Source organism: Cervus elaphus, chromosome 11 (genome assembly GCF_910594005.1).
Source record: "Cervus elaphus chromosome 11, mCerEla1.1, whole genome shotgun sequence".
Taxonomy (NCBI): Eukaryota; Metazoa; Chordata; class Mammalia; order Artiodactyla; family Cervidae; genus Cervus; species Cervus elaphus.
Genome location: NC_057825.1, coordinates 74,683,217 through 74,708,786, shown reverse-complemented (window position 1 = coordinate 74,708,786; position 25,570 = coordinate 74,683,217). Strand labels below are relative to the sequence as shown.

General features: G+C 38.4%; 1 protein-coding gene and 1 pseudogene across 6 annotated transcripts in view; one reads left to right on the top strand and one right to left on the bottom strand.

Annotated features, from left to right (window-relative positions):
* SOCS5 (suppressor of cytokine signaling 5) overlaps positions 1-25,570 on the top strand; it is a 98,447-nt gene that overhangs the window by 47,626 nt on the left and 25,251 nt on the right. The gene's annotated exons all lie outside the window — the stretch shown is intronic.
* On the bottom strand, positions 468-10,957 carry LOC122703127 (annotated as a pseudogene).

Here is a 25,570-nt window from a genome sequence, read left to right as displayed (position 1 = left end):
ATTTATTGTATCATTTTTTATTTACAACTTTATTGGCAAAAAAGAAAAGGGAGTGGTTTCAAACAATTTAACACAGGGCATTGCAGTTGATCCTGTCAGATTAATGAAGTTTCATTTTAAATGTCCATCTGATTGTCCAAAGATATACAATACTGAATCTGCATATGCAGTTTCCTTGATGAAGTACAGGTTCATATCTTAGGCAGTCTTTTAAACATATAAATACAAAGGAAATAGAATCACTTATTAAAAATTGCCTTAAATGAAGGGTAATTTAAATTTATGTTGTCCTTGTAACAACACATGCCCAATGAAAATCAAAAGCTGGAAAAGCAGTTTACACTTCCTACTTGAGTGGACAGTTACAACCATCAATCATTTTCTGCAGTGACCATTTATCTTTAATTTATCATGAACTACTCTGAACTTACTATGAGATGTAGCCAAAGTCAGAAAGCAAGATGTAGGGAGGAAGTAAGCCCTCCATAATCAGCATGGGAAACAAACATCCTGTTGAAGAGTTTTAGGTGGAAAAAAGTTAATGTAGTCAATTTCAACTCATGCTGAGCTGGCTCAATTTTTGCATTGACTTGTTTGGTGTCATTCTTCTAAATCAAGTGTGTTTAATTCTTCTTCTAGTTCATCCAGTAAACAGATTTTCATCCACAGGAGCAGCATCGATGGCTCCGTTTTCCTGTCCTTCCCCTTCGTTGTCCTCTTCCAAATCACTTCTCTCACCATTTTCAGCCCTACCTCTGGAAGCGTCACTTAATTTGTTTTCATCCTTTTCTGAAGTATATGTGCTGAATCTTTCAAGACTGGCTACAGTAATACCTGTCTCATCTACATCTCTTGGGATGTACAGGCTTAAATCTATGTCATTTACACTCACTGAATCATCAACCTCATCACCACCTGTTCCCTAGGTGTAAAGGGTGTCATCAGCTTCCTCATCATCGTCGTCAACCAGTTCAGGACAAAATTCAAACACCTCACGACCACTGATCACTAGTGCTTTCCCAGCTTTGAAGTCTGCTTTCCTTCTTTCTATATCTTGCTCAAGTTTATCAATCTTTTCTTGTCTTTTTCTTTTCTTCCATGCAAGAAAAGATTCTAGAGTGATTTTGGTAACATTTGGACCTAGGGCAGAATGCTCTCTTTCAATTAGATCTTCTAATGAAATTTCATCCTCTTTCTCTTCTTTCTTTTTAATCTTTCTTTTTACCTTTTTTCAAGACAAATCCAGGAGGAAGTGCATGACGATACATGCAAATATCACCCCCTCCAGGACATACCCAAAACCAGCCCTATTTGTTGTTTTCAATAGCTTCAAGGAAATGTTTGCACACTATTTGAGTTTTTGGTTTTTTCTTTTCCGCCTCACCGTGCTTCTTGTTCACAACTTCTTCCAGTTTTTTCTCATCCCAGTTATCCATAGTATCTTTTTCAAGTTCTTCATCTCTTGCATCACTGTAAATGCTTCGCTTTTCACATTTTCTCTCCAGAGTCAAGTCATGAGAGAACTTACACTTATCTCCTTTAGTACACTGTCCGTGCTTGAAGAATGCACATACTACAGATTTGGGGTCTGCACCTTTACTTATTTTTTGAGCAGCAACTACAGGTTTGAACAACTCATTTAGCTCTTGTAATTCTTTCTTCTTGTCATCTTTCTTCAACTTCTTTTCAGCTTCACTTTGTGCTACCTGATGTGGATTCTGTTGACCAAATTTAACTTGATGAGTGACAGCCTTGATAAACTTCTGTTGCTTCGCTCCTTTCTTATCCTCCCTCCATCAGATGAATTTTTTCTTCTCTTCTGAATTACCATTTGACTTATATAGGAGACCTGTTAAAGAGTGTTTTGACATCTGTTTAGATGTTATTCTTTAATTGTTCTACATAGTACTTTCTTGCTTATAGTCCTGGTGTTTTATTATCTCAACAGATGTGTACTGTGTCCTCAGCTAAATCATTGAGGATTTGTGCCATTTTGATCTCTTTTCTGTGACCCTTAGGGCTTGGAATATTTTAAGCATTCAGTAAATTGTTGATCAATAGGTAAATATTTTATCAATTTTTTAATTACACCAAATTTTATATTTTAACATACTTGCAACTTGAGAAAGATCTGTATTTGCTACTTAAAGCTTGTATCCTTGGAACAATTAAGATTGAAAAAAATTACAAAAGTGCTGTTATCATTTGGAAGAAATTGAGTGCTGTCACAGATAACTGTAATGCTTTAAGAACAAGGAAAAGTTGCAGATGGTGAGGTTGGTCACTTATTTGAATAAATGACTTGTGGTCATCTGTTTGTGTTTTTGTTTTTTACAGTCATAACCTAAGGTCTAATTTTATGGCACCCATCACATATATATAATTATGGAGAATAGCTGTCTCGAATTATAATCCTCTGTGTGTTTTAGTAGATTTGCTCTGGGTTTATTTCTTGAGAAGAAAAAAAAATTATATCATGGCTCCTTAGGATGGTACAGAGTGGTACAGTTATGACAGTCTTAGTATGTGGTCTCAGTCAGCAGTCTTTTTTTTTTCTCCCAGTTTTATTGAGGTATAATTGATGAGTAAAATTTGTATATAGTTAAAGTGTATGTGTGCGCATGTGCACTTAGTAGCTCAGTTGTGTCTGATTCTTTGCAACCCATGGCCTGTAGTACAGCAGGCTCCTTTGTCCATTGGGATTCTCCAGGCAAAGAATACTGGAGTGGGTTGCCGTGCCCTCCTCCAGGGGATCTTTCCAACCCAGGGATCGAACCCAGGTCTCCCACGTTATACTTGGATTCTTTACCATCTGAAGAAGGGAAGCCCATGAATACTGAAGTGGCTATATATTTAAAGAATATAGCATGGTAATTTGATACACATGTACATTGTGAAATGATTATTGCAATCAAGCTAATTTATATTTCCATTGCCTGACATAGTTACCCTCTTTTGCAGGGGGAAACGAAAACATTCAAGATCTACCCTTTTTGCAGATTTCAAGTATATAATACAGTAATATTAACCATAGTCACCATGCCATGCAGAAATTATTCATCTTATAAATGAAAGTCTGTACCCTTTTACCAACATCTCCCTGTTTCTCCTACCCGCCCAAGCCCCTAGCAAACACCATTCTACTCTCTGTTTCTATGTATGTCACCTTTTCTTTATTGATCATGTCAGCATTCTTAAAAGTGTTTTTTTTATATCAAGCAGAATCAGTTGAGAAAAATTTGGATAAACCACTGTAAATCTGTAATTACTATTAGGAAAAACAAGGGACATACCATACTAATAATAAACAATGTCATTTTTATTTCAAGGACCAAATGAATATCTAGTACGAATGTGGAATCTTTCTTTTGACTTAATATATGCTCTATTTATTTCATCTCAAATTATCTTTTTTACATGGTGATGTTAAATATTTGTCTTTAGTTGTTACTACATATTACAGCCTCTATTGTTAATTGAGGGATAGAATTTGAGTTTCTGAGTTTAGAATTAATATCTTTGTATATCTGCCATATCTTTGTATAATTTTTAAAAATTTAAATCTCCTGTCCACTATCTCTTTGTCCTCCCATCTCATTGGTTTTCGCATGCTCAAAACATTTATTTTGAGCCTTAATTCATGACTAACTAGAAAAGAAAGCTCTAAGATAACTTAAACTATATATTTTTAAAAGTGTAAAAAAAAATCTTGATTAACCTACAGTACAATAGACTTTTTGGTGGGGAGGGTATTGTTAAGTCGCTAAGTCAGGTCTGACTCTTTGCGACCACATGAACTGAAGCACGTCAGGCTTCCCTGTTGTTCAGTGTCTCCCTGAGTTTGCTCAAACTCATGTCCATTGAGTCAGTAATGCCATCAAACCATCTCATCCTCTGTTGTCCCTTTCTCCTCTTGCTGTCAATTTTTCCCAGCATCAGGGTCTTTTACAATGAGTTGGCTCTTCGCATCAGGTAGCCAGAGTATTGGAGCTTTAGCATCACTGTTGATTTCCTTTAGGATTGCCTGGTTTGATCTCTTTGCTGTCCAGAGGACTTTGCATAGTCTCCAGCACCACAGTTTGAAAGCATCAATTCTTCAGCGCTCAGCCTTCTTTATGGTCCCTCTCACATCCATACATGACTACTGGAAAAACCGTAGCTTTGACTATACGGACCTTTTTCAGCAGAGGGATGTCTCTGCTTTTTAATACACTGTCTAGGTTTGTCTTAGCTTTTCTTTCAAGGAGCAAGCATCTTTCAATTTCATGGCTATCATTGTCTATATTGATTTTGGAGCCCAAGAAAATGAGGGTGTATGGTTGTATACATTTTAACTTGTATGTACATCCATGTACCCACCACCACAATCAGGATACTAAACAGTTCCATCGCCCCTAGAACTCTCTCATGCTGTCACACCCCAAACTCCTGGCTATCCCCTCTTAACCCCTGATAATTCACTAATGTCATATAAATGGAATCATACAGTATGTAATCTTTTGAGACTGGTTTCTTTCACTGACAATAATGCTTTTGAAATTCATCCAAGCTATTGCATGTATTGGTAATTCATTCCATTTTATTGCTCAGTAGTATTCCACTGATAAACTATACTAAAGTTTGATTATCTGTTCACCTGTTGAAAAACATTTGGGTTGTTTGCAGTTTTAAGTGATTATGAATAGAGCTATTATAAACATTTATGTACAGGTTATTGTGTGAGCACAGATGCTCATTTCTCTAAGATAGATACAAGGAATGGGATTGCTGGGTCATATAGTAAGTGTATATTTATTAATAACTTTATAAGGAGCTGCCACACTTTTTCAGAATTGCTGTCCTTTTTGCCTTCCTGCTGACAATATATGCGAGTTGTAGTTGCTATGCATCTTCTCCAGCATTTGGCATTGTCACTCTTTAAAAACAATTTTAGCTGTTAAAATATCGTTATGCCTTTAATTTGGATTTACCTAATGGCTAAAGTTACTGTACTTACTTTAGTGTAGTCAGTTGCCCTCTGTCTAGCTCCTTGGTGAACTTTTTGTTCAAGTCTTTTACCCAATTTTTAATTGGAGTCTGTGTTTTCTTACTGCTGAGTTTTGAGAGTTCTTTACATATTTACAATACAAATCCTGTGTCAAATATGCTATTTGTAAATATTTTCTCCAAGTTATAGCTTGCTTTTAATTTTCTTTCTCTTTCACAAAGCAAAAGTTTTAAATTGAAGTCTAATTTATAATTTTTTTCTTTTATGGAGCATGCTTTTGGTGTTGTGTGTAAAAATTCTTTGTCTATCTCCATGTCATAACGGTTTTATACTGCAGATTCTAAAGGCTTTATCTTAGTATTTTACATTAAGATCTGTAATCCAGTTTTAGTTAATTTCTATAAGATATGTGGCTTGGGTTATATTTTTGCCTATGGATGTCCGGTTGTTCCAACACCGTTTTGGGAAAAGTCTGTCCTTAAGTTGCCTTTGCTTACAGTTTCCTTTGCCATGCAAAGGCTGTTAAGTTTAACTAGGGCCCACTTGCAGAGAAGGCAATGGCAACCCACGCCAGTACTCTGGCCTGGAAAATCCCATGGACGGAGGAGCCTGGTAGGCTGCAGTCCATGGGGTCGCTAAGGGTCGGACACGACTGAGCGACTTCACTTTCACTTTTCACTTTGATACATTGGAGAAGGAAATGGCAATCCACTCCAGTGTTCTTGTCTGGAGAATCCCAGGGACAGGGGAGCCCGGTGGGCTGCCGTCTATGGGGTCGCACAGAGTCGGACACAACTGAAGCGACTTAGCAGCAGCAGCAGCAGGAGGGCCCACTTGTTTACTTTTGTTTTTATTTCCATTACTCTAGAAGGTAGGTCATAGAGGATCTTGCTTTGATTTATGTCATCTAGTGTTCTGCCTGTATTTTCCTCTAAGAGTTTTATAGTTTCTGGTCTTACATTTAGGTCTTTGATTCATTTTGAGTTTATCTTTGTGTATGGTGTTAGAAACTGTTCTGATTTCATTCTTTTACATGTAGCTGTCCAATTTTCCCAGCAATACTCATTGAAGAGGCTTTCTTTGTCCCATTATGTATTCTTACCTCCTTTGTCAAAAATAAGGTACCCATAGGTGCGTGAGTTTATTTCTGGGCCTTCTATCTTGTTCCACTGGTCTGTATTTCTGTTTTTGTGCCAGTACCCTACTGTCTTGATGACTGTAGCTTTGTAGTATAATCTGAAGTCAGGAAGGTTGATTCTTCCAGCTTCATTCTTCTTTCTCAAGACTGCTTTGGCTATTCAGGGTCTTTTGTGTTTCCATATGAATTGTGAAATTTTTTGTTCTAGTTCTGTGAAAAATGCTATTGGTAATTTGATAGGGATTGCATTGACTCTGTAGATTGCATTTGTTAGTATAGTCATTTTCAAAATATTGATTCCTCCTCCCCAGGAACATGGAATATCTCTCCATCTGTTTATGTCGTGTTTGATTTCTTTTGTCAGTGTCTTATAATTTTCTGTATACAGTTCTTTTGTCTCCTTAGGTAGGTTTATTCCTAGATATTTTATTCTTTTTGTTTCTATGGTGAATGGGATTGATTCCTTAATCTCTCTTTCTGATTTTTCATTGTTAGTATATAGGTATGCAAGTGATTTCTGTGTATTGATTTTGTATTCTGAGACTTTGCTAAACTCACTGATTAGCTCTAGTAATTTTCTGATAGTATCTTTAGGGTTTTCCATGTATAGTATCATGTCATCTGCAAACAGAGAGAGCTTTATTTCTTCTTTTCCGATCTAGATTCCCTTTATTACTTTTTCTTCTCAGAATGGGAGAAGATAATAACAAATGAAACAACTGACAAAGGATTAATTTCAAAAATATACAAGCAGCTCATATAACTCACTACCAGAAAAACAAACAACCCAGTCAAAAAGTGGGGAAAAGACCTAAGCAGACATTCCTTCAAAGAAGACATACAGATGGCTAACAGACACATGAAAAAATGCTCAACATTGCTAATTATTAGAGAAATGCAAATCATTACTACAATGAGATATCACCTCACACTGGTCAGAATGGCCGTCATCAAAAAGTCTACAAACAATAAATGCTGGAGAGGATGTGGAGAAAAGGTAACCCTCTTGTGCTGTTAGTAGGAATGTAAATTGATACAGCCACTATGGAAGACTGTATGGAGACTCCTTAAAAAACTAGGAATAAAACTTCCAGATGACCCAGCAATCCCATTCTTAGGCATATACCCTGAGAAAACCAAAATTGAAAAAGACACATGTACCCCAGTGTTCATTGCAGCACTATTTACAACGCCTAGAACATGGAAGCGATCTAGATCGATGCCCATCGACAGATGAATGGATAAAAAAGTGTGGTACATATTCACAATGGAATATTCAGTTCAGTTCGGTCACTCAGACATGTCTGACTCTTCGCAACCCCATGGACCACAGCACGCCAGGCCTCCCTGTCTATCAGCAAATCCCGGAGTCTACTCAGACTCATCTCCATTGAGTTGGTGATGCCATCCAACCATCTTATCCTCTGTCATCCCCTTCTCCTGCCTTCAATCTTTCCCAGCATCAGGGTCTTTTCAAATGAGTCAGCTCTTTGCATCAGGTGGCCAAAGTATTGGAGTTTCAGCTTCAGCATCAGTCCTTCCAGTGAACACCCAGGACTGATCTCCTTTAGGATGGACTGGTTGGATCTCCTTGCAGTCCAAGGGACCCTCAAGCGTGTTCTCCAACACCACAGTTCAAAAGCATCAATTCTTCTGTGCCCAGTTTTCTTCATAGTACAACTCTCACATCCATACATGACTACTGAAAAAACCATAGCCATAACAAGACGGACCTTTGTTGGCAAAGTAAGGTCTCTGCTTTTTAATATGCTGTCTAGCTAGGTTGGTTATAACTTTCCTTCCAAGGAGTAAGCGTCTTTTAATTTCATGGCTGCAGTCACCATCTGCAGTGATTTTGGAGCCCAGAAAAATAAAGTCAGCCACTGTTTCCCCATCTGTTTGCCATGAAATGGTGGGACTGGATGCCATGATCTTAACTTTTCTGAATGTTGAGCTTTAATCTAACTTTTTCACTCTCCTCTTTCACTTTCATCAAGAGGCTCTTTAGATCTTCACTTTCTGCCATAAGGATGGTGTCATCTGCGTATCTGATTTTTTGATATTTATTTATATCAATTATTTTGATATAAATAATGCAGATGGTGTCATCTGCATATCTGATTTTTTGATATTTATTTATATCAATTTATTGGTATTTCTCCCGGCAATCTTGATTCCAGCATGTGTTTCATCCAGCCCAACATTTCTCCTGATGTATTCTGCATATAAGTTAAATAAGCAGGGTGACAATATACAGCCTTGACATAACTTCTTTTCCTATTTGGAACCAGTCTGTTGTTCCATGTCCAGTTCTAATTGTTGCTTCCTGACCTGCATACAGATTTCTCAAGAGGTAAGTCAGGTGGTCTGGTATTCCCAGCTCTTGAAGAATTTTCAACAGTTTGTTGTGATCCACACAGTCAAAGGCTTTGGGATAGTCAATAAAGCAGAAATAGATGTTTTTCTGGAATTCTTGCTTTTTTGATGATCCAGTGGATGTTGGCAATTTGATCTCTGGTTCCTCTGCCTTTTCTAAAACCAGCTTGAACATCTGGAAGTTCACGGCTCTCGTATTGCTCAAACCTGGCTTGGAGACTTTTGAGCATTAGTTTACTAGCATGTGAGATGAGTGAAATTGTACTGTAGTTTGAGCATTCTTTGGGATTGCCTTTCTTAGGGATTGGAGTGAAAACTGACCTTTTCCAGTCCTGTGGCCACTGCTGAGTTTTCCAAATTTGCTGGCATATTGAGTGCAGCTTTTTCACATCATCTTTTAGGATTTGAAATAGCTCACCTGGAATTCCATCACCTCCACTAGCTTTGTTCATAGTGGTGCTTCCTAAGGCCCACTTGACTTTGCATTCCAAGATGTCTGGCTCTAGTTGAGTGATCACACCATTGTGATTATCTGGGTCATGAAGAACTTTTTTGTACAGTTCTGTGTATTCTTGCCACCTCTTCTTAATATCTTTTGCTTCTGTTAGGTCCATACCATTTGTGTCCTTTATTGTGCCCATCTTTGCATGAAATATTCCTTTGGTATCTCTGATTTTCTTGAAGAGATCTCTAGTCTTTCCCATTCTATTGTTTTCCTCTATTTCTTTGCATTGATTGCTGAGGAAGGCTTTCTTATCTCTCCTTGCTATTATTTGGAACTCTACATTCAAATGGGTATATCTTTCCTTTTCTCCTTTGCTTTTGCCTTTAGCTTCTCTTCTTTTCTCAGCTATTGGTAAGGCCTCCTCAGACAGCCATTTTGCTTTTCTGCGTTTCTTTTTCTTGGGATTGTCTTTTCCCTGTCTCCTGTACAATGTCACAAACCTCCGTCCATAGTTCCATCAGGCATTCTGTCTATCAGATCTAGTCCCTTAAGTCTCTTTCTCATTTCCACTGCATAATTGTAAGGGATGTGATTTAGGTCATACCTGAATGGTCTAGTGGTTTTCCCTACTTTCTTCAATTTCAGTCTGAATTTGGCAATGAGGAGTTCATGATCTGAGCCACAGTCAGCTCCTGGTCTTGTTTTTGCTGACTGTATAGAGCTTCTCCATCTTTGGCTGCAAAGAATATAATCAATCTGATTTGGGTGTTGACCATCTGGTGATGTCCATGTGTAGAGTCTTCTCTTGTGTTGTTGGAAGAGGGTGTTTGCTGTGACCAGTGCGTTCTCTTGGCAAAACTCTATTAGCCTTTGCCCTGCTTCATTCCATACTCCAAGGCCAAATTTGCCTGTTACTCCAGGTGTTTCTTGATTTCCTACTTTTGCATTCCAGTCCCCTATAATGAAAAGGACATCTTTTTTGGGTGTTAGTTCTAAAAGGTCTTGTAGGTCTTCATTGAACTGTTCAACTTCAAATTCTTCAGCATTACTGGTCTGGCATATACTTGGATTACTCTGATATACTTTGAAACAAACAGAGATCATTCTGTCATTTTTGAGATTGCATCCAAGTACTGCATTTCTGACTCTTTTTGTTGACTGTGATGGCTATTCCATTTCTTCTCAGGGATTCTTGCCCACGGTACTAGATATAATGGTCATCTGTGTTAAATTCACCCATTCCAGTCCATTTTAGTTTGCTGATTCCTAAAATGTCAAGTTTTCCCCTTGCCATCTCCTGTTTGACCACTTCCAATTTACCTTGATTCATGGACCTAACATTCCAGGCTCCTATGCAATATTGCTCTTTTCAGCATCGGACCTTGCTTCTGTCACCAGTCACATCCACAACTGGGTGTCATTTTTGCTTTGGCTCCAACTCTTCATTCTTTCTGAAGTTATTTCTCCACTGTTCTCCAGTAGCATATTGGGCACCTACCAACCTGGGGAGTTCCTCTTTCAGTGTCCTATCTTTTTGCCTTTTCATACTGTTCATGGGGTTCTGAAGGCAGGAATACTGAAGTGGTTTGCCGTTCCCTTCTCCAGTGGACCACATTTTGTCAGAACTTTCCACCATGACCTTTTTTGTCTTGGATGGCCCTACAAGGCATGGCTTAGTTTCATTGAGTTAGATAAGGCGTCTGTGTGATCAGATTGGCTAGTTGTCTGTGATTGTGGTTTCAGTCTGTTGGCCCTCTGATGCCCTGTCTCAGCGCTTACCGTTTTACTGGGGTTTCTCTTACCTTGGATGCGGGGTCTCTATTCACGGCTGCTCCAGTACAGTGCAGCCACTGATCCTTACCTTGGACGTGGGGTATCTCCTCAAGGCTGCTGCTACTGACCTTGGACGTAGGGTATCTCCTCTGGGCTGCTCACTGCTTCATCACCGTGCAGCCTCTGCTACTGACCTTGGACAAAGGTTACTCCTCTCGGCCGCTCGCTGCTCTGGCATCGTGCAGCTCAGCCATAAAAAGGAACGCATTTGAGTCAGTTCTAATGAGGTAGATGACCCAAGCCTATTATTACAGAGTGAAATAAGTCAGAAAGAGAAAGAGTAATATCATATACTAACGCATATATATGGAATATAGAAAGATGGTACTGATGGATTTATTTGCAAGGCAGCAGTGGAGAAACAGACATAGAGAACAGACTTATTGACAGGGGCAGAGGGGAGGAGAGGGTGAGATGTATGGAGAGTAACAAGGAAACTTACATTACCATGTGTAAAATAGATAATTTTGCTGTATGTCTCAGGGAACTCAAACAGGGACTGTGTATCAACTTAGAGGGGTGGGATGGGGAGGGAAATGGGAGGGAGGTTCAAGAGTGAGGAGACACCTGTGGCTGATTCATGTTGATGTTTGACAGAAAACAACAAAATTCTGTAAAGCAATTATCCTTCAATTAAAAAATAAATTTTATAGTTTCCTTTGTTGTGCAAAAGCTTTTAAGTTTCATTAGGTCCCATTTGTTTAGTTTTGCTTTTATTTCCAATATTCTGGGAGGTGGGTCATAGAGGATCTTGCTGTGGTTTATGTCGGAGAGTGTTTTGCCTATGTTCTCCTCTAGGAGTTTTATAGTTTCTGGTCTTACATTTAGATCTTTAATCCATTTTGAGTTTATTTTTGTGTATGGTGTTAGAAAGTGTTCTAGTTTCATTCTTTTACAAGTGGTTGACCAGCTTTCCCAGCACCACTTGTTAAAGAGGTTGTCTTTTTTCCATTGTATATCCTTGCCTCCTTTGTCAAAGATAAGGTGAAAAGACAGCCCTCAGATTGGGAGAAAATAATAGCAAATGAAGAAACAGACAAAGGTTTAATCTCAAAAATATACAAGCAACTCCTGAAGCTCAATTCCAGAAAAATAAATGACCCAATCAAAAAATGGGCCAAAGAACCAAACAGACATTTCTCCAAAGAAGACATACAGATGGCTAACAAACACATGAAAAGATGCTCAACATCACTCATTATCAGAGAAATGCAAATCAAAACCACAGTGAGGTACCATTACACGCCAGTGAGGATGGCTGCTATCCAAAAGTCTACGAGCAATAAATGCTGGAGAGGGTGTGGAGAAAAGGGAACCCTCTTATACTGTTGGTGGGAGTGCAAACTAGTACAGCCGCTATGGAGAACAGTGTGGAGATTTCTTAAAAAACTGGAAATGGAACTGCCATATGACCCAGCAATCCCACTTCTGGGCATACACACTGAGGAAACCAGATCTGAAAGAGACACGTGCACCCCAATGTTCATCGCAGCACCGTTTATAATAGCCAGGACATGGAAGCAACCTAGATGCCCATCAGCAGATGAATGGATAAGGAAGCTGTGGTACATATACACCATGGAATATTACTCAGCCGTTAAAAAGAATTCATTTGAACCAGTTCTAATGAGATGGATGAAACTGGAGCCCATTATACAGAGTGAAGTAAGCCAGAAAGATAAAGAACATTACAGCATACTAACACATATATATGGAATTTAGAAAGATGGTAACGACAACCCTTTACGCAAAACAGAAAAAGAGACACAGAAGTACAGAACAGACTTTTGAACTCTGTGGGAGAAGGTGAGGGTGGGATGTTGTGAAAGAACAGCATGCATATTATCTATGGTGAAACAGGTCACCAGCCCAGTTTGGATGCCTGAGACAAGTGCTCGGGCCTGGTGCACTGGGAAGACCCAGAGGAATCGGGTGGAGAGGGAGGTGGGAGGGGGGATCGGGATGGGGAATACGTGTAAATCTATTGCTGATTCATGTCAATGTATGACAAAACCCACTGAAAAAATAAATAAATAAATAAATAATAAAATAAAAATAAATAAATAAATTTTAAAAAAAGAAGAAGAAATTGCCTTTGCAAACACCTTTGTCCAAAATCATATGGGCTGTATTCATATGGATCCGTTTCTCAGCTCTAGTCCATTGATTTATTTGTCTGTTCTTTAACCCAATGTCATACCCTCTTTACTACTGTAGCTAAGAATTGTTTGGCTTTTTTAGCTCCTTTGCTATTGTTTTAGAGTAAGTTTGTCTATATATACAAAAAATATCCTGGAGGGTGGTAGTTTGATCAGAACTGTGTTTAATCTACAGCTTAAATGAGAAAAATTGACACCTGTACTATGTTGCACTTTGAATTCATGAATATAATACGAATTTCCATTTAGATCTTTGATTTTTTTAATAGCGGTGTTGTTTTTGGCATATAGATCTTGTACCTGTTCTATTAGATTTATACCTCCATATTTAAAATTTTGGGGAGGTATTGTAGTGGCATTTTAAAATTTTGGTTTCTACTTGTTCATTGCTGGTATATATGTGATTGATTTTTTTGTGTGTTTTCCTTATATTTTATGACTTTTTATAATTTACTTATTAGTTCCAGGAGGTTTTGTGTAGATTCTGTGAGATTTCTATGTAGACAATCAAGTTGTCTGCAAATAGGACCTATATTCAACATACTTTTATTGTTAAGTATGATGTTAGCTGTAAGCGTGTCCTTCCTTCTACTTGATTTGGGTTTATTTTGCTCTTTTTTTCCCCTGACTAAGGTAGACACTTAAGATTATTGATTTGAGAATTTTCTTCTTTGCTAATATAAGCGTTTAATGCTATAAATTGTCCCCTGAGCTTTGTTTAACTGCATTGTACAAATTCTGATGTGTTTTAATTTTCTTGGAAGTAAAAATATTTTCTCACTTTCCTTGAAATTTTGTCTCTGACCTGTGGATTATCTGTATGCTCACCATTTAACTTTCCAGTTTTTAGAGATTTTCCTGTTGTCTTTCTGTTATTGATTTCCAGCTTAAGTTTATTATGGCTAGAGAACATATTTTGTGTTACTTCAGTTGTTTTAAATTTGTTAAGATTTATTTTCTGACCAAGGATAAAGTGTGTCTTGAAGAACATTCTGTGTGTACTTGGAGAGAAAGTACACTGCTCCTGTTGGGTGGAGTGTTCTATAAATGTCAGTTAGATGCAGTTGGTTGGTGGTATTCTATATCCTTGATGATTTTTTGTCTACTAATCATATAGATCACTGAGATAAGAGGGTTGAGGTCTCCAACTATAGAGATTTCTGTATTTTTTCTTCCAGTTTTGTCAGATTTCACTTTGAAGTTTACTTTATTTGAGATTAATAAAGCCATTCCAGCCTTCTCATGATTAATATTTCTGTGATACATCTTTCCCCATCCTTTTACTTGTAACCTACTAATATTATAAGTTTTTGAAATACATTTCTTGTAGGCAGCATATAAGTGGATCCTGTTTTTAAAATCCATTTCATAGTCGTTGTCTTTTATTTGGTGAGTTTAGGTGCTTTACAATTAATATAATTATATATTTGGATTTAGTGCTACCATTTTATTGTTTTCTTTCTGTTCTTTTTTCTTTTTTCCCCCTTTCTGCCTTTTTGGCAGAAGCTAAAACAGCTTTTAGTGTTTCATTTAAGTTTATTATTATTTTTTAAATTATATCTCATTCTAGTCTTGGTGTGGGTGTGTGTGTTTGCTCTAGGGATTATAATATATCTAAATTTTTATAGTCTATTTAGGATAAATGTTTTCCCACTTAAGTGGGGTGTAGAAGCCTTATTACTGTCTATACATCTTGCCTCTTTTTTTGTTGTATTGTCATATATTATATCTACATACCTAGAAAACTCCATCAACCAATGCTACGGCTTTTACTTTTAACCACTAAACATTTTAAAGAATTCAAGAAGAAAACAAATAGTTTATTGAATTTACCCATATGGTTATTAATTCTTTTTTATTACTAATGTTCCATTTTTCCATTGGCATAACATCCCTTGTGCCATTCAGTAATTCTTTCGAAGCTGATTTGCTGGTAGTGAATTTTTTTTACTTTTCCCTTCACCTGAAGGATATTTTCACTGAATATAGAAATTCTGCATTGACAGTTTTTTCCTTTCAGTCTTTTAAAAATATGCCTTTTCTTTCAGAACTTAATGGTTCCTGGTGTGAAATTCACATCCATTCAAATTGTTCTTCCCCATAAGTAATTAATCACTTTTATTCTGGCTGCTGCTGCTAAGTCGCTTCAGTCGTGTCCAACTCTGTGCGACCAGAGTGCACAGGCTCCCCCGTCCCTGGGATTCTCCAGACAAGCACACTGGAGTGGGTTGCCGTTTCCTTCTCCAGTGCATGAAAGTGAAAGTGAAGTCGCTCAGTCATGTCCAACTCTTCGCGACCCCATGGGCTGCAGCCCACCAGGCTCCTCCGTCCATGGGATTTCCCAGGCAAGAGTACTGGAGTGGGTTGCCATTGCCTTCTCCGTTATTTTATCTAGTTTCAGATTGTTTCTTTGTTTTTAGTTTTTATCAGTTTTACTGTTTTTATCAGTTTTACTGTTTACTGTGTCTGGGCACAGATTTCTTAGGGGATTATTGTGTTTGGGTTCTTTGTGCTTCTCAAATCTGTATGTACATTGTGTCTGTTATCAAGTTTGGAAAGTTTTCTGCCATTCTTTTCTCAAGTGCACTCTTTCATGTTCCTTTTACAATGCCAGTGACACCAAACTTAGACCTTTTAGTATCCCAGAGGTCCTTGAGGCTTTGTTTATGTTTTTTTCCTCCTTGTTGTTCATATCTGATCATTTCTGTCAGTCAATCTGCAAGCTCACTGACTTTCTTTTGTCACCTCCATTTTGCTTGTTGAGCCCATCCAGTGAATTATTTCAGTTGTTGTATTGTTTAAATCTAAAATTTACATTTGGTTTGGTTTCTTTGCTGAGACCTTTTCTTTTAGTCTTTTAAAGTGTTAGTTTAATATAACTTAGTTTATATTAGTTAATTTATGTAACAGTACATGCTTGTAAAATAGATACATGGAATTTTAAAATTTCATTGTATGGATGTTACTATTAATGGTCATATAAATTGTTTTTACTTTTTTTCCATGTAAACCAACATGTATGTTTATATATGTATATTCATGCACACACATACTCACTTATATATCTGTAAATTTTTAGAAGTAGAATTCTAGGTAGGCATTATTTTTAATGCCCACAAAATAGTTCACATAATCTTTCCCTATTGAGGTGTAGATTATTTTCTGTTTTACACTAGTATAAATTCTAAAAAAAAAAAAAAAGCAAAACCCAACTATTCAGTGAAATGGCTTTGCAGAACTAGAATTAGTATGTTAAGTGTTATGAACATGTTGAAATTTTTTTTAATAATTTGTAAATTGATGTCACAAAGACTTGGTGACAAATTTACACTTATAACTATGGGACTTAAACTCAGGAATAAAACCTTTGTGTTTCTCCTGTCAAAGAACAAGAGACTACTGGAAATATTTAGAGACCTGTTTGTTTCGAAGGTGTTTGCCTTCTTGGAGCATTTTTATAACAGCTGCTTTAAAGTTTGTCAGATAATTCCAGCAACTATGTTGTTTCGGAGTTGATGGCTCTTTATTGTACCAAGCAGGTTGAGATTTTCCTGGTTCTTCATATGCCAAGTAATTTTGAATTGCATCCTGATATATTATGAGACTCTGGGTCTTGCTTAAATTAAGTGGAGAATGTTCATGTTTGTTTTTTAGCAGGCAGTGGGCCCTGTTGGTTTAGGCTGCGAGTTGCAGCTAGCTTTCTGTGGGTTGAGATTTCAGTATCAGTTTGGTTTTCAAAGCCTGTAGTGCTCTGCTGTTTGGATCTGTCCTGTGTGTACCCTGCCCATTGGCCATTTTGAGATAGGTGACTTTGTGTCTTTGTTTGATTCTCAACCTTTTTCATTTGTTATTGAGGATAAATTCAATGCTATGTTCAGCTCTGGGGTGACCCCAGCTGTTCATAATCAACCTTATGGAGTTGCTTTTCTGAATTCCTCCCACTCAGCTATTTCCTCTACCCTTTCTGCTTCCCTGGAATCTCCCTGAATGCTGTCTGCTGTGCTTTCTTCCTATGATTGTGCCCACATGCCGGGACCAAGTTGCAGGGGAGGAAGGGTTAGGAGAGGGGTTTGCCCCACCCTGTTGAAACCACAGCTTCTGGGATTAAGAGAGGAAGATTTCTCTTGCTCATACTTCAAAGTACCTGTGGGCCCCCTGCCATTACTGCCTCCCTTTTCCTGCCCAAGCCTTGAACTAAAGGATGCCATGTGAAACACAGTCTGCATTACTGCCCACTTCCAGGTTTTTCCCAGTGTAGGTGAGTGGTAGGTAGGATACAAGAGGGAATAAACCCACCTCTGGTTCCGTGGTACTTTGAATTCTGGTCTTGCCCAAGCTACCTGCTACCATTCAGTTTTTAGAGTCTTTAAATAACTGTTCCAGACATTTTGTTTAGATTTGATAGGTATATACAGTAGAAGGGACAGGGTGGAGTGTTTTTACTTTATCTTAATTGCCACGGGAACCCTGTATTGTGTACTTTTAAGTAGGTTATTGTTTATTCAGCCTATATATGTCCTTATCATTTGAGTGAGGACCATGTGCTTGGCAGTTTAAATATGTTATTTGTTTACTTCTCTGACAACTGTCTGTCTTTGGACATGAGGAAGTTGAGGAGTGAACTCTCAAACTAGGTCCAAAGATAGTAAGTGACAGGCTGGGAATTGAACAGAGGAGCCTAGGTGTGTTCCCAGGATCAGCATCATCCAACCCACTTGAGAACTTGCTAGAAATGATCTAGTCTCACCTCAGGTCGACTAAATCCGAATTGTAGGAAGGGGGCCCAGTAAATGGTTTTGATGAGCCTCTGTTAACCTCATGGATGCTAAATTTGAGGACCATTTCTCTATGCTATAGGACTTCACAATACTAAGTATGTTTTAGTTTCTTTTCTGAACTCTGAAGAAACAGAAGTAGCTTTTCACCATTGTTTGAGACATATGGTAGTATGCTGAATGAGAACTAATTTTCTTACTGATGTAAATAACATACGTCTTTAAAATTACACTTTATTATTCAAGTTGACAGTAGTTAAAATATTAATACTATGAATTTAAAAATTTAAATGTGTGTGTGTGCAAAGATATCAGTTTAAAGAGGTGGTTTTTGGCCAATAAGTCACTTAGTCTCTATATTATATGAGAAAGTGAAAGGGTTAGTCTCTCGATTGTATCCAACTCTTTGTGACCCCATGGACTGTAGCCCCCCAGGCTCCTCTGTCCATGGAATTCTCCAGGCAAGAATACTGGAGTGGGTTGCCATTCCCTTCTCCAGGGAATCTTCCCAACTCAGGGATCGAACCTGAGTCTCCCACTTTGCAAGCAGATTCTTTACCATCTGAGCCACCAGGGAAGTCCATGATCTGTATTTTAAAGTTTAGGATGTTAATACTTATTTCCCTAGATTTCAGGGTAGTTTGTTATACAGGTTGAGACTAAGATTGGGTTAGATAAAATGGCCCAAATTTGCAGATAGTCCTATTTTGTGTAATTTTATTTTTTTCACAAAAGATTAAATGTACACCTAAGTTTAATTTGCATGTCCTTATAAGACATTTTATTTTTTTTAATTGAAATATGTAGTTGATTTAAAATGTTGTGTTTCTCTCTGACATAAATCACAGCAGGATCCTCTATGACCCACCTCCCAGAATATTGGAAATAAAAGCAAAAATATACAAATGGGACCTAATTAAACTTAAAATCTTTTGCATAACCAAGGAAACTATAAGCAAGGTGAAAGACAGCCCTCAGATTGGGAGAAAATAATAGCAAACGAAGAAACAGACAAAGGTTTAATCTCAAAAATATACAAGCAACTCCTGAAGCTCAATTCCAGAAAAATAAATGACCCAATCAAAAAATGGGCCAAAGAACTAAACAGACATTTCTCCAAAGAAGACATACAGATGGCTAACAAACACATGAAAAGATGCTCAACATCACTCATTATCAGAGAAGTGCAAATCAAAACTACAATGAGGTACCATTACACGCCAGTGAGGATGGCTGCTATCCAAAAGTCTACGAGCAATAAATACTGGAGAGGGTGTGGAGAAAAGGGAACCCTCTTACACTGTTGGTGGGAATGCAAACTAGTACAGCCGCTATGGAAAACAGTGTGGAGATTTCTTAAAAAACTGGAAATAGAACTGCCATATGACCCAGCAATCCCACTTCTGGGCATACACACCAAGGAAACCAGATCTGAAAGAGACACGTGCACCCCGATGTTCATCACAGCACTGTTTATAATAGCCAGGACATGGAAGCAGCCTAGATGTCCATCAGCAGATGAGTGGATAAGGAAGCTGTGGTACATATACACCATGGCATATTACTCAGCCATTAAAAAGAATTCATTTGAATCAGTTCTAATGAGATGGATGAAACTGGAGCCCATTATACAGAGTGAAGTAAGCCAGAAAGATAAAGAACATTACAGCATACTAACACATATATATGGAATTTAGAAAGATGGTAATGATAACCCTATATGCAAAACAGAAAAAGAGACACAGATGTACAGAACAGACTTTTGGACTCTGTGGGAGAAGGCGAGGGTGGGATGTTTAGAGAGAACAGCATCAAAACATGTATATTATCTAGGGTGAAACCAGATAATCACCAGCCCAGGCTGGATGCATGAGACAAGTGCTCGGGGCTGGTGCACTGGGAAGACCCAGAGGGATCGAGTGGAGAGGGAGGTGGGAGGGGAGATCGGGATGGGGAATGCATGTAAATCCATGGCTGATTCATGTCAATGTATGGCAAAAACCACTACAATATTGTAAAGTAATTAGCCTCCAACTAATAAAAATAAATGGAAAAAAAATGTGTTAGTTTCTGGTATATAGCAAAGTGATCAGTTTTTTATGTATACATACATACGCATACACACATTATTACTTTTCACATTCTTTTCTATTATGATTTATTACAAGATGTTGAATGTATATAGTTCCCTGTGCTTACAGTAGGACCTTGTTGTTTATCTATTTTCTATGTAGTAGTTTGTTTCTCCTAATCCCAAACTCCTAATTTATTCCTCCCCCACTTTCTTTGCCCTTTGGTAACCATAAGTTCTTTCCCATGTATGTAAGTTTGTTTCTGTTTTGTAAATAAGTTCCTTTATATCATAATTTAGATTCCACGTATGAGTAGTATCACATGTTATTTGTCTTTCTTTACCTGGCTTACTGCACGTAGTATGATAATTTCTAGGTCCATCCATGTTCCTGCAAATGGCATTATTTCATTTATTTTTATGACTAATATTCCATTGTGTATATATGCTACTCCTTCTTCATCCAGTCATCTGTTGATGGACATTTAGGATGCTTCCATTTCTTGGCTACTCTGAATAGTGCTGCAGTGAACACAGGGGTGCATGTATCTTTTCCAGTTGTAGTTTTCTCCTGACATATGCCCCTCCTGCTGGATCATATGGCACCTCTGTTTTTAGTTTTTTAAGGAACCTCTATACCGTTTTCCATAGTGACTGCACCAGTTTTACATTCTCACCAACTAGTATAAGAGGTGAGAATCATTTCCATGGAAAACCATTCAATATCACAGTAATTCAAGTCTGTACCCCAGGCATTAATGCCGAAGAAGCTAAAGTTGAAGGGTTCTATGAAGACCTACAAGACCTTCTAGAACTAACACCAAGAACAGATGTCCTAGAAAAGGGAACCCTCTTACACTGTTGGTGGGAATGCAAACTAGTACAGCCGCTATGGAAAACAGTGTGGAGATTTCTTAAAAAACTGGAAATAGAACTGCCATATGACCCAGCAATCCCACTTCTGGGCATACACACTGAGGAAACCAGATCTGAAAGAGACACGTGCACCCCAATGTTCATCGCAGCACTGTTTATAATAGCCAGGACATGGAAGCAACCTAGATGCCCATCAGCAGATGAATGGATAAGGAAGCTGTGGTACATATACACCATGGAATATTACTCAGCCGTTAAAAAGAATTCATTTGAACCAGTCCTAATGAGATGGATGAAGCTGGAGCCCATTATACAGAGTGAAGTAAGCCAGAAAGATAAAGAACATTACAGCATACTAACACATATATATGGAATTTAGAAAGGTGATAACGATAACCCTATATGCAAAACAGAAAAAGAGACACATAAATACAGAACAGACTTTTGAACTTTGTGGGAGAATGTGAGGGTGGGATATTTCAAAAGAACAGCATGTATACTATCTATGGTGAAACAGATCACCAGCCCAGGTGGGATGCATGAGACAAGTGCTCCGGCCTGGTGCACTGGGAAGACCCAGAGGAATCGGGTGGAGAGGGAGGTGGGAGGGGGGATCGGGATTGGGAATACATGTAAATCCATGGCTGATTCATATCAATGTATGACAAAACCCACTGGAAAAAAAATAATAATAAAAAAAAAAAAAAAAAAAAGAACAGATGTCCTTTTCATCATAGGGGACTGGAATGCAAAAGTAGAAAGTCAGGGGATATCTGGAGTAACATGCAAGTTTGGCCTTGGAGTACAAAATGAAGTAGAGCAAAGGCTAACAGTTTTGTCCAGAGAACACACTGGTCTTAGCAAACACCCTCTCCCAACAACCCAAGAACATCACCAGAAGGTCTGTACCAAAATCAGATTGATTATATTCTTTGCAGCCAAAGATGGAGAAGCTCTATACAGTCAGCAAAAAACAAGACCTGGAGCTAACTATGGCTCAGATCATGAGCTCCTTATTGCAAAATTCAGACTTAAGTTGGAGAAAGTAGGGAAAACCACTAGACCATTTAGGTATGACCTCAATCAAATCCCTTATGATTATACAGTGGAGGAATTAGATCTGGCAGACCAAGTGCCTGGGGAACTATGGACAGAGGTTCATAACATTGAATAGGAGGTGCTGACCGAAACCATCCCAAAGGAAAATGTGAGAAGGGAAAGGGGTTGTCTGAGGAGGCTTTTCACATAGCTGAGAAAAGAAAAGGAAAGCAAAAAGCAAGGGAGAAAGGGAAAGATACACCCAACTGAATGTAGAGTTCCAGAGAATAACAAGGAGAGATAAGAATGCCTTCTAAGTTAACAATGCAAAGAAATAGAGGAAAACAAAATGGGAAAGGCTAAAGATCTCTTCAAGAAAATGAGATAGCAAGGGGACATTTCATTCAAGGATGGGCACGATAAAGGACAGAAATGGTAAGGATCTAACAGAAGCAGAAAAATTAAGAAGTGGCAAGAATACAGAGAAGAAGTATACAAAAAAGATGTTAATGACTGGGATAACCACAATGTGGATAACCACGTGTGGTCCCTCACCTAGAGCCAGACATCTTGGAGTGTGAAGTCAAGAGGGCTTTAGGAAGCATTACTAGGAACAAAGCTAGTGAAAGTGATGGAATTCCAGCTCAGCTATTTAAAATCCTAAAAGATGATGCTGTTAAAGTGTTGCACTCTATATGTCAACAAATTTGGAAAACTCAGCAGTGGCCACAGGACTGGAACATGTCAGTTTTCATTCTAGTCCCAAAGAAGGGCAATCCCAAAGAATGTTCGAACTACCATACAATTGTGCTCATTTCACATGCTACCAGAGTGAGTGAAAGTGAAAGTCACTTAGTCCTGTCCAACTCTTTGAGACCGCATGGGCTCTAGTCCATGGAATTCTCCAGACCAGAATACTGGAATGGGTAGCCTTTCCCTTCTCCAGGGGGTCTTCCCAACCCAGGGATCGAACCCAGGTTTCCCACTTTACAGGCAGATTCTTTACCTGCTGATCCACAAGGGAATACTCAAAATTCTTCAAGTTAGGCTTCAGCAGTACATGAAGCAAGAACTTCCAGATGTAGAAGCTGAGTTTAGAAAGGCAGAGGAACAGAGATCAAATTGCCAGCATTCCTTGGATCATAGAGAAAGCAAGAAAATGCCAGAAAAACTTCTGCTTCATTGACTACACTAAAGCCTTTGACTGTGTGTATCACAACAAACTGTGGAAAATTCTTAAAGAGATGAGAGTACCAGACCATCTTATCTGTCTCCTGAGAGTCAAGCAGCAACAGTTAGAACCTTACATGAAACAACAGACTGGTTCCAAATTGGGAAAGGAGTATGTTAAGGCTATATGTTGTCACTCTGCTTATTTAACTTACATCCAGAGTACATCATGTGAAATGCTGGGCTGGATAAATCACAAGCCGGAATCAAGATTGCGGGGAGAAATATCAACAGGCAGATGAGATAGGCAGATTATACTACCCTAATGGCAGAAAGCAAAGAGAACTAAAAAGCCTCTTAATGAAAGTGAAAGAGGTTAGTGAAAAACTGGCTTAAAACTTCAACATTCAAAAAACTAAGATCATAGCATCCATTCCCCTCACTTCATGGCAAATAAAAGGGTAAAAAATAGAAACAGTGACAGATTTTATTTTCTTGGGCTCCAAAATCACTGTGGATGGTGAGTGTAGCCGTGAAATTAAAAGACACTTGCTCCTTGGAAGAAAAGCTATAACAAACCTAGACAGCATATTAAAAAGCAGAGACATCACTTTGCTGACAAAGGTCTGTATAGTCAAAGCTATGGTTTTTCATGTACAGATGTGAGAGTTGGACCATAAAGAAGACTTAGCGCCAAAGAATTGATGCTTTTGAATTGTGCTGGAGGAGAGAGGAGAGTCCCTTGGACTGCACAGAGATCAAACCAGTCAATCCTAAAGGAAATCAACCCTGAATATTCACTGAAGGACTGATGCTGATGCTGGAGCTCCAGTACTTTGGCCACGTAATGGGAAGAGCCATGAGTTGGGAAGAGCCAACTCATTGGAAAAGACCCTGGTGCTGGAAGAGATTGAGGGCAAGAGGAGAAGGGGGCGACAGAGGGTGAAATGGTTGGATAGTATCACTGACTCAATGGACATGAGTTTAAGCAAACTTACGGAGATAGTGAAGGACAGGGAAGCCTAGTGTGTTGCAGTCCAGGGGGTTGCAAAGGGTCAGACACAACTTAGTGATCTAAACAATAACAAGTGTAAGAGGGTTCCTTTTTCTCCACACCTTCTCCAGCATTTATTATTTGTAGACTTTTTAACAATGGCCTTTCTGACCAGTGTGAGGTGATAACTTATAGTAGTTTTTATTTGTATTTCTCTAATAATTAGCATTGTTGAGCATCTTTTTATATGCCTTTTGGCTGTCTGTGTTGCTTAGTCGTGTCTGATTCTGCGAACCCATTTCCATCTGTATGGGAAAACATTTTATATGAATTTACCAATCAGAAAAAAGTCTTATTAGACCACATCTTCAGAATTTTTTAAATTAGCCTACAATCCACCTATGCTTTTGAGGTATGTGGATTAGTTAATTAGATTAGTAGGTTAGTTAGGGAACATTTTCTTTTGTGATAATCCCTCTTACTGGCAGAATAGCTGGGGATTGGGGTAGAGTAGGTATTAATTCTCTATTGTAGAAGTAGGTTTTATAGTTACTATTTATATTAGATTTTTAAGTCTGTTACCCCATGGTATCTGCATTAGCAAGACACATATTAATCACTGAATACTCTTGTAAGGTAAAAAGGGCCCTGCCCTCAGGGAGCTTACAGAGAAACAATTGCTATTCCAAAAAATTAGTTACTCTGACAAAGATATGTAGAGTACTGTGAGTGTGGTGTGTTGGAGACAGGCTGGACGTGTGAACCGAGCTGTTAGTATGTGAAATCATCTGTGGTGGTATGTACAGCACACAAATCAGAAATGTTACGTACATAGTCAGTTCTGCTGTAACAGGACAAATGTATTCCTAAAAATCACTGAGTGTAGGGAAAAATGGGATTGGAACACACTACTCGAAAACTTCCTCAGCCACACATTTCTTTTTTTTTTTTTTTTTTTTAAGGAGAAACCTAATTAAAATGGTAAACAATTTTGCATATTAAAATGGAAATGGTTAAGAAAAAATAAACATTATTATAAATAGGGTGCTTTAACCTGAAAAGCACCCTGTTTGCTTGTGAAGTGGGTGTGGGGGAGATTACCTTTTGTGAGTTGTGGAATGGTGGAGGGAAGGTGTCTGATACCTGAGGCAGGTAACACCTGACGTGGATGGGTGAGGCTCCCTACAGGAGGTGGGCTGAAGCAGCTGGGGGATGTTGGAGGTATGCGTGTGTTCTGTGTATTCCTAGGCACAGGGCTCAGTGCATCTGGGTGCCATTTTCTGCATTCATCTAGCGTTTAATCGTGCATAAGCAAATGCATTCCTGCGGTGCTCTTGTTGTTCTGTAGTGAAAGAAGGGCAGTGAAACAAATTTAAGTTTTCTAAACAAATGTTAGAGCAGAACTGAATGTAATAGGGCTTTTTTTCCCTTCTGAGACCTGGTTTACCAGCACATCTCTGGAAGTGGAGCTCTTTGGTCAACCTGGAGGAGTCTTGGAAGACCTGACAGAAGAGACAGTTGAACTGAGACTTGGCAAATAAATATAGTGTTTTGCCAGGAATGACATAGGTAGAAGGAGGGCATTCCAGGCAGGGTGAACAGCAGCACCTGAAAAAACAGGCAGATGTAAGCCTGGTATGTTTGAGAAACTCTTATGTAGTTCAGCGTTAAAGAAGGTTAGAACTTGGAAGGAAGGAGAGAAGGAAAG